This window comes from Lepidochelys kempii, unplaced genomic scaffold (assembly GCF_965140265.1).
Source record: "Lepidochelys kempii isolate rLepKem1 unplaced genomic scaffold, rLepKem1.hap2 scaffold_68, whole genome shotgun sequence".
Taxonomy (NCBI): domain Eukaryota; kingdom Metazoa; phylum Chordata; order Testudines; family Cheloniidae; genus Lepidochelys; species Lepidochelys kempii.
In genome coordinates, this window is record NW_027333642.1 from 602,501 (window position 1) to 612,500 (window position 10,000).

Below are 10,000 nucleotides of genomic sequence, written 5' to 3' on the forward strand. Positions count from 1 at the left end.
GCCGTTTTTCCTCCGGGTTGACCTGGTGGCCGAGCAGGGACTTAGCGATTTTTTTTCAGCCGTTTTTCCTCCGGGTTGACCTGGTGGCCGAGCGTCTCGCCATCCGCGGCCGGAGCGAGAGAAGGCCACCAGGCCAGCCTGCGACGCCGCGGCCGTGGATCGGGCCCCTGGAAGTCGGAAAAAAAAATTTTCACCGACCCCCAAAGGGGTGCTGGGGGGACACCCAGACCACTCTCCGGGAAAAAAAAAAAAAAAAACGGAAAAAAGGATCGGGCCCACCCGAGGCAGGGGAGTCACCGGGTCAACCCGGACCCTGTACCCGCAGGAGAGCTCCTCCAGGCCAGCCTGCGACGCCGCGGCCAGGGATCGGGCCCCTGGAGGTCTAAAAAAAAAAATTTCACCGACCGCCAAAGGGGTGCTGGGGGGGCATCCAGAGCACTCTCCGGCCGAAAAGGAAAAAAACCTCGGAAAAAAGGATCGGGCCCACCCGAGGCAGGGGAGTCACCGGGTCAACCCGGCGCCTGTGCCCGAGAGGTCCCGCCGGCCAGCCTGAAACGCCCCGCCAGGGATCGGGGCCCTGGAAGTCTGAAATTTTTTTTCACCGACCCCAAACGGGGTGGCGGGGGAAGGCATCCCTACCACTCTCCGGCCAAAAAATGAAAAAAAAAAAAAACGGAAAAAAGGATCGGGGCCACCCGAGGCAGGGGAGTCACCAGGTCAACCCGGAGCCTGCACCGCGGGCTGGGGCCGGACGGACCCCGATCAGCCCGGGTACCCCTGCCCTGGGGCTCGGGGCTTCCGGACACCAGGTCAACCCGGAGCCTGCACCGCGGGCTGGGGCCGGACGGACCCCGATCAGCCCGGGTACCCCTGCCCTGGGGCTCGGGGCTTCCGGACACCAGGTCAACCCGGAGCCTGCACCGCGGGCTGGAGCCGGACGGACCCCGATCAGCCCGGGTACCCCTGCCCCGGGGCTCGGGGCTTCCGGACACCAGGTCAACCCGGAGCCTGCCCCCCGCGGGCTGGGGCCGGACGGACCCCGCTCCGCCCGGGTCCCCCTGCCGCGGGCTCGGGGCTTCCTTCCCGTCCGGACACCATGTCAAGCCGCAGCCTGCCCCCCGCCGGACAAGCCCCCCAGGCCACCCTGCGACGCCGTGGTCACGGATCGGGACCCTGGAAGTCTTTTTTAAAAATTTTCAGCGACCCCAAAAGGCGATCTGAGGGGCATCCAGAACACTCTCCGGACCCAAAAAAAAAAAAAACGGAAAAAAGGATCGGGGCCACCCGAGGCAGGGGAGTCACCGGGTCAACCCGGCGCCTGTGCCCGAGAGGTCCCGCCGGCCAGCCTGAAACGCCCCGCCAGGGATCGGGGCCCTGGAAGTCTGAAATTTTTTTTCACCGACCCCAAACGGGGTGGCGGGGGAAGGCATCCCTACCACTCTCCGGCCAAAAAATGAAAAAAAAAAAAAAACGGAAAAAAGGATCGGGGCCACCCGAGGCAGGGGAGTCACCGGGTCAACCCGGCGCCTGTGCCCGAGAGGTCCCGCCGGCCAGCCTGAAACGCCCCGCCAGGGATCGGGGCCCTGGAAGTCTGAAATTTTTTTTCACCGACCCCAAACGGGGTGGCGGGGGAAGGCATCCCTACCACTCTCCGGCCAAAAAATGAAAAAAAAAAAAAAACGGAAAAAAGGATCGGGGCCACCCGAGGCAGGGGGAGTCACCGGGTCAACCCGGCGCCTGTGCCCGAGAGGTCCCGCCGGCCAGCCTGAAACGCCCCGCCAGGGATCGGGGCCCTGGAAGTCTGAAATTTTTTTTCACCGACCCCAAACGGGGTGGCGGGGGAAGGCATCCCTACCACTCTCCGGCCAAAAAATGAAAAAAAAAAAAAAACGGAAAAAAGGATCGGGGCCACCCGAGGCAGGTGAGTCACCGGGTCAACCCGGCGCCTGTGCCCGAGAGGTCCCGCCGGCCAGCCTGAAACGCCCCGCCAGGGATCGGGGCCCTGGAAGTCTGAAATTTTTTTTCACCGACCCCAAACGGGGTGGCGGGGGAAGGCATCCCTACCACTCTCCGGCCAAAAAATGAAAAAAAAAAAAAAACGGAAAAAAGGATCGGGGCCACCCGAGGCAGGGGAGTCACCGGGTCAACCCGGCGCCTGTGCCCGAGAGGTCCCGCCGGCCAGCCTGAAACGCCCCGCCAGGGATCGGGGCCCTGGAAGTCTGAAATTTTTTTTCACCGACCCCATACGGGGTGGCGGGGGAAGGCATCCCTACCACTCTCCGGCCAAAAAATGAAAAAAAAAAAAAAAACGGAAAAAAGAATCGGGGCCACCCGAGGCAGGGGAGTCACCGGGTCAACCCGGCGCCTGTGCCCGAGAGGTCCCGCCGGCCAGCCTGAAACGCCCCGCCAGGGATCGGGGCCCTGGAAGTCTGAAATTTTTTTTCACCGACCCCAAACGGGGTGGCGGGGGAAGGCATCCCTACCACTCTCCGGCCAAAAAATGAAAAAAAAAAAAAAACGGAAAAAAGGATCGGGGCCACCCGAGGCAGGGGAGTCACCAGGTCAACCCGGAGCCTGCACCGCGGGCTGGGGCCGGACGGACAGCGATCAGCCCGGGTACCCCTGCCCTGGGGCTCGGGGCTTCCGGACACCAGGTCAACCCGGAGCCTGCACCGCGGGCTGGGGCCGGACGGACCCCGATCAGCCCGGGTACCCCTGCCCTGGGGCTCGGGGCTTCCGGACACCAGGTCAACCCGGAGCCTGCACCGCGGGCTGGGGCCGGACGGACCCCGATCAGCCCGGGTACCCCTGCCCCGGGGCTCGGGGCTTCCGGACACCAGGTCAACCCGGAGCCTTCCCCCCGCGGGCTGGGGCCGGACGGACCCCGCTCCGCCCGGGTCCCCCTGCCGCGGGCTCGGGGCTTCCTTCCCGTCCGGACACCATGTCAAGCCGGAGCCTGCCCCCCGCCGGACAAGCCCCCCAGGCCACCCTGCGACGCCGTGGTCACGGATCGGGACCCTGGAAGTCTTTTTTAAAAATTTTCAGCGACCCCAAAAGGCGATCTGAGGGGCATCCAGACCACTCTCCGGACCCAAAAAAAAAAAAACGGAAAAAAGGATCGGGGCCACCCGAGGCAGGGGAGTCACCGGGTCAACCCGGCGCCTGTGCCCGAGAGGTCCCGCCGGCCAGCCTGAAACGCCCCGCCAGGGATCGGGGCCCTGGAAGTCTGAAATTTTTTTTCACCGACCCCATACGGGGTGGCGGGGGAAGGCATCCCTACCACTCTCCGGCCAAAAAATGAAAAAAAAAAAAAAACGGAAAAAAGGATCGGGGCCACCCGAGGCAGGGGAGTCACCGGGTCAACCCGGCGCCTGTGCCCGAGAGGTCCCGCCGGCCAGCCTGAAACGCCCCGCCAGGGATCGGGGCCCTGGAAGTCTGAAATTTTTTTTCACCGACCCCAAACGGGGTGGCGGGGGAAGGCATCCCTACCACTCTCCGGCCAAAAAATGAAAAAAAAAAAAAACGGGAAAAAGGATCGGGGCCACCCGAGGCAGGGGAGTCAGCGGGTCAACCCGGCGCCTGTGCCCGAGAGGTCCCGCCGGCCAGCCTGAAACGCCCCGCCAGGGATCGGGGCCCTGGAAGTCTGAAATTTTTTTTCAACGACCCCAAACGGGGTGGCGGGGGAAGACATCCCTACCACTCTCCGGCCAAAAAATGAAAAAAAAAAAAACGGAAAAAAGGATCGGGGCCACCCGAGGCAGGGGAGTCACCAGGTCAACCCGGAGCCTGCACCGCGGGCTGGGGCCGGACGGACCCCGATCAGCCCGTGTACCCCTGCCCTGGGGCTCGGGGCTTCCGGACACCAGGTCAACCCGGAGCCTGCACCGCGGGCTGGGGCCGGACGGACCCCGATCAGCCCGGGTACCCCTGCCCCGGGGCTCGGGGCTTCCGGACACCAGGTCAACCCGGAGCCTGCCCCCCGCGGGCTGGGGCCGGACGGACCCCGCTCCGCCCGGGTCCCCCTGCCGCGGGCTCGGGGCTTCCTTTCCGTCCGGACACCATGTCAAGCCGCAGCCTGCCCCCCGCCGGACAAGCCCCCCAGGCCACTCTGCGATGCCGTGGTCAGGGATCGGGACCCTGGAAGTCTTTTTAAAAAATTTTCATCGACCCCAAAAGGGGATCTGAGGGACATCCAGACCACTCTCCGGACCCCCAAAAAAAAAAAAAAAAAAAACGGAAAAAAGGATCGGGCCCACCCGAGGCAGGGGAGTCACTGGTTCAACCCGGAGCCTGTGCAGAGAAGTCCGCCAGGGCAGCCTGAAACGCCGCGGCCAGGGATCGGGCCCCTGGAAGTCTGAATTTTTTTTTCACCGACCCCAAACGGGGTGACGGGGAAGGCATCCCTACCACTCTCCGGCCAAAAAATAAATAAAAAAAAAAAACGGAAAAAAGGATCGGGCCCACCCGAGGCAGGGGAGTCACTGGTTCAACCCGGAGCCTGTGCAGAGAAGTCCGCCAGGCCAGCCTGAAACGCCGCGGCCAGGGATCGGGTCCCTGGAAGTCTGATTTTTTTCCCACCGACCCAAAACGGGGTGGCGGGGGGGAGGCATCGCGACCACTCTCCGGCCAAAAAAGGAAAAAAAAACCGGAAAAAAGGATCGGGGCCACGCGAGGCAGGGGAGTCACCAGGTCAACCCGGAGCCTGCACCGAGGGCTGGGGCCGGACGGACCCCGATCAGCCCGGGTACCCCTGCCCTGGGGCTCGGGGCTTCCGGACACCAGGTCAACCCGGAGCCTGCACCGCGGGCTGGGGCCGGACGGACCCCGCTCAGGCCGGGTACCCGTGCCCCGGGGCTCGGGGCTTCCTTCCCGTCCGGACACCATGTCAACTCTGTGCCTGCCCTCGCCAGATAAGTCCCCCAGACCAGCCTGCGGCGCCGTGGTCAGGGATCGGGACCCTGGAAGTCTGAAAAAAATTTTTCACCGACCCCAAAAGGGGTTCTGGGGGGGCATCCAGACCACTCTCCGGACCCAAAAAAAAAAAAACGGAAAAAAGGATCGGGCCCACCCGAGGCAGGGGAGTCACCGGGTCAATCCGGAGCCTGTGCAGAGAAGTCCGCCAGGCCAGCCTGAAACGCCCCGGTCAGGGATCGGGCCCCTGGAAGTCTGAAACAAAATTTTCAACGACCACAAAAGGGGTGCCGGGGGGGCATCCCGACCACTCTCCGGCCAAAAAACGGAAAAAAAAAAAAACGGAAAAAAAGGATCGGGGCCACCCGAGGCAGGGGAGTCACCAGGTCAACCCGGAGCCTGCAGCGCGAGCTGGGGCCGGTCGGACGCCTTCTCCGTGCGGGTCCCCCTGCCACGGGGTCGGGGCTTCGTTCCCGTCCGGACACCAGGTCAACCCGGAGCCTCCCCCGCGGGCTGGAGCCGGACGGACCCCACTCCACCCGGGTCCCCCTGCCCCGGGGCTCGGGGCTTCCTTCCCGTCCGGCCACCAGGTCAACCCTATACTTTCAATGGGTTGACCTGGTGGCCGGTTTGCTTTTCGGCCACCAGGTCAACCCTATACTTTGAACGGGTTGACCTGGTGGCCGGTTTGTTTTTCGGCCACCAGGTCAACCCTATACTTTCAATGGGTTGACCTGGTGGCCGGTTTGCTTTTCGGCCACCAGGTCAACCCTATACTTTGAACGGGTTGACCTGGTGGCCGGTTTGCTTTTCGGCCACCAGGTCAACCCGGTTCCTGCCCCCGCGGGCTGGGGCTCGGCGGATACCGCTCCGTCCGGGTCCCCTTGCCCCGGGATCGGGGCTTCCTTCCCGTCCGGACACCAGGTCAACCCGGAGCCTCCCCCGCGGGCTGGAGCCGGACAGACCCCGCTCCGCCCGGGTCCCCTTGCCCCGGGCTCGGGGCTTCCTTCCCGTCCGGACACCAGGTCAACCCGGAGCCTCCCCCGCGGGCTGGGGCCGGACGGACCCCGCTCAGGCCGGGTACCCGTGCCCCGGGGCTCGGGGCTTCCTTCCCGTCCGGACACCTTGTCAACCCTGTGCCTGCCCTCGCCAGACAAGTCTCCCAGGCTAGCCTGCGACGCCGTGGTCAGGGATCGGGACCCTGGAAGTCTGAAAAAAAAAATTTCAACGACCGCAAAAGGGGTTCTGGGGGGGCATCCAGACCACTCTCCGGACCCCAAAAAAAAAAAAAAAAAAAAAGCGGAAAAAAGGATCGGGCCCACCCGAGGCAGGGGAGTCACCGGGTCAATCCGGAGCCTGTGCAGAGAAGTCCGCCAGGCCAGCCTGAAACGCCTCGGTCAGGGATCGGGCCCCTGGAAGTCTGAAACAAAATTTTCAACGACCACAAAAGGGGTGCCGGGGGGCCATCCCGACCACTCTCCGGCCAAAAAACGGAAAAAAAAAAAAAACGGAAAAAAAAGGATCGGGGCCACCCGAGGCAGGGGAGTCACCAGGTCAACCCGGAGCCTGCAGCGCGAGCTGGGGCCGGTCGGACGCCTTCTCCGTGCGGGTCCCCCTGCCACGGGGTCGGGGCTTCGTTCCCGTCCGGACACCAGGTCAACCCGGAGCCTCCCCCGCGGCCTGGAGCCGGACGGACCCCACTCCACCCGGGTCCCCCTGCCCCGGGGCTCGGGGCTTCCTTCCCGTCCGGCCACCAGGTCAACCCTATACTTTCAATGGGTTGACCTGGTGGCCGGTTTGCTTTTCGGCCACCAGGTCAACCCTATACTTTGAACGGGTTGACCTGGTGGCCGCTTTGCTTTTCGGCCACCAGGTCAACCCTATACTTTGAACGGGTTTACCTGGTGGCCGCTTTGCTTTTCGGCCACCAGGTCAACCCTATACTTTGAAAGGGGTTTACCTGGTGGCCGGTTTGCTTTTCGGCCACCAGGTCAACCCTATACTTTGAACGGGTTGACCTGGTGGCCGGTTTGTTTTTCGGCCACCAGGTCAACCCTGTACTTTGAACGGGTTTACCTGGTGGCCGGTTTGCTTTTCGGCCACCAGGTCAACCCTATACTTTGAACGGGTTTACCTGGTGGCCGGTTTGCTGTTCGGCCACCAGGTCAACCCTATACTTTGAACGGGTTTACCTGGTGGCCGGTTTGCTTTTTGGCCACCAGGTCAACCCGGTTCCTGCCCCCGCGGGCTGTGGCCGGGCGGACCCCGCTGCGTCCGGGTGCCCCTGCTCCGGGGCCCCGGGCTTAATTCTCCTCCGGCCACCAGGTCAACCCGGTTCCTGCCCCCGCGGGCTGGGGCCGGGCGGACCCCGCTCCGTCCGGGTGCCCCTGCCCCGGGGCCCCGGGCTTAATTCTCCTCCGGCCACCAGGTCAACCCGGTTCCTGCCCCCGCGGGCTGTGGCCGGGCGGACCCCGCTCCGTCCGGGTGCCCCTGCCCCGGGGCCCCGGGCTTAATTCTCCTCCGGCCACCAGGTCAACCCGGTTCCTGCCCCCGCGGGCTGTGGCCGGGCGGACCCCGCTGCGTCCGGGTGCCCCTGCCCCGCGGCCCCGGACTTAATTCTCCTCCGGCCACCAGGTCAACCCGGTTCCTGCCCCCGCGGGCTGGGGCCGGGCGGACCCCGCTCCGTCCGGGTGCCCCTGCCCCGGGGCCCCGGGCTTAATACTCCTCCGGCCACCAGGTCAACCCGGTTCCTGCCCCCGCGGGCTGGGGCCGGGCGGACCCCGCTCCGTCCGTGTGCCCCTGCCCCGGGGCCCCGGGCTTAATTCTCCTCCGGCCACCAGGTCAACCCGGTTCCTGCCCCCGCGGGCTGGGGCCGGGCGGACCCCGCTCCGTCCGGGTGCCCCTGCCCCGGGGCCCCGGGCTTAATTCTCCTCCGGCCACCAGGTCAACCCGGTTCCTGCCCCCGCGGGCTGGGGCCGGGCGGACCCCGCTCCGTCCGGGTGCCCCTGCCCCGGGGCCCCGGGCTTAATTCTCCTCCGGCCACCAGGTCAACCCGGTTCCTACCCCCGCGGGCTGGGGCCGGGCGGACCCCGCTCCGTCCGGGTGCCCCTGCCCCGGGGCCCCGGGCTTAATTCTCCTCCGGCCACCAGGTCAACCCGGTTCCTGCCCCCGCGGGCTGGGGCCGGGCGGACCCCGCTCCGTCCGGGTGCCCCTGCCCCGGGGCCCCGGGCTTAATTCTCCTCCGGCCACCAGGTCAACCCGGTTCCTGCCCCCGCGGGCTGGGGCCGGGCGGACCCCGCTCCGTCCGGGTGCCCCTGCCCCGGGCTTAATACTCCTCCGGCCACCAGGTCAACCCGGTTCCTGCCCCCGCGGGCTGGGGCCGGGCGGACCCCGCTCCGTCCGGGTGCCCCTGCCCCGGGCTTAATACTCCTCCGGCCACCAGGTCAACCCGGTTCCTGCCCCCGCGGGCTGTGGCCGGGCGGACCCCGCTCCGTCCGGGTGCCCCTGCCCCGGGCTTAATACTCCTCCGGCCACCAGGTCAACCCGGTTCCTGCCCCCGCGGGCTGGGGCCGGGCGGACCCCGCTCCGTCCGGGTGCCCCTGCCCCGGGGCCCCGGGCTTAATTCTCCTCCGGCCACCAGGTCAACCCGGTTCCTGCCCCCGCGGGCTGGGGCCGGGCGGACCCCGCTCCGTCCGGGTGCCCCTGCCCCGGGGCCCCGGGCTTAATTCTCCTCCGGCCACCAGGTCAACCCGGTTCCTGCCCCCGCGGGCTGTGGCCGGGCGGACCCCGCTCCGTCCGGGTGCCCCTGCCCCGGGGCCCCGGGCTTAATTCTCCTCCGGCCACCAGGTCAACCCGGTTCCTGCCCCCGCGGGCTGTGGCCGGGCGGACCCCGCTGCGTCCGGGTGCCCCTGCCCCGCGGCCCCGGACTTAATTCTCCTCCGGCCACCAGGTCAACCCGGTTCCTGCCCCCGCGGGCTGGGGCCGGGCGGACCCCGCTCCGTCCGGGTGCCCCTGCCCCGGGGCCCCGGGCTTAATACTCCTCCGGCCACCAGGTCAACCCGGTTCCTGCCCCCGCGGGCTGGGGCCGGGCGGACCCCGCTCCGTCCGTGTGCCCCTGCCCCGGGGCCCCGGGCTTAATTCTCCTCCGGCCACCAGGTCAACCCGGTTCCTGCCCCCGCGGGCTGGGGCCGGGCGGACCCCGCTCCGTCCGGGTGCCCCTGCCCCGGGCTTAATACTCCTCCGGCCACCAGGTCAACCCGGTTCCTGCCCCCGCGGGCTGGGGCCGGGCGGACCCCGCTCCGTCCGGGTGCCCCTGCCCCGGGGCCCCGGGCTTAATACTCCTCCGGCCACCAGGTCAACCCGGTTCCTGCCCCCGCGGGCTGGGGCCGGGCGGACCCCGCTCCGTCCGGGTGCCCCTGCCCCGGGGCCCCGGGCTTAATACTCCTCCGGCCACCAGGTCAACCCGGTTCCTGCCCCCGCGGGCTGGGGCCGGGCGGACCCCGCTCCGTCCGGGTGCCCCTGCCCCGGGGCCCCGGGCTTAATTCTCCTCCGGCCACCAGGTCAACCCGGTTCCTGCCCCCGCGGGCTGGGGCCGGGCGGACCCCGCTCCGTCCGGGTGCCCCTGCCCCGGGCTTAATACTCCTCCGGCCACCAGGTCAACCCGGTTCCTGCCCCCGCGGGCTGGGGCCGGGCGGACCCCGCTCCGTCCGGGTGCCCCTGCCCCGGGCTTAATACTCCTCCGGCCACCAGGTCAACCCGGTTCCTGCCCCCGCGGGCTGTGGCCGGGCGGACCCCGCTCCGTCCGGGTGCCCCTGCCCCGGGGCCCCGGGCTTAATTCTCCTCCGGCCACCAGGTCAACCCGGTTCCTGCCCCCGCGGGCTGGGGCCGGGCGGACCCCGCTCCGTCCGGGTGCCCCTGCCCCGGGGCCCCGGGCTTAATTCTCCTCCGGCCACCAGGTCAACCCGGTTCCTGCCCCCGCGGGCTGGGGCCGGGCGGACCCCGCTCCGTCCGGGTGCCCCTGCCCCGGGCTTAATACTCCTCCGGCCACCAGGTCAACCCGGTTCCTGCCCCCGCGGGCTGGGGCCGGGCG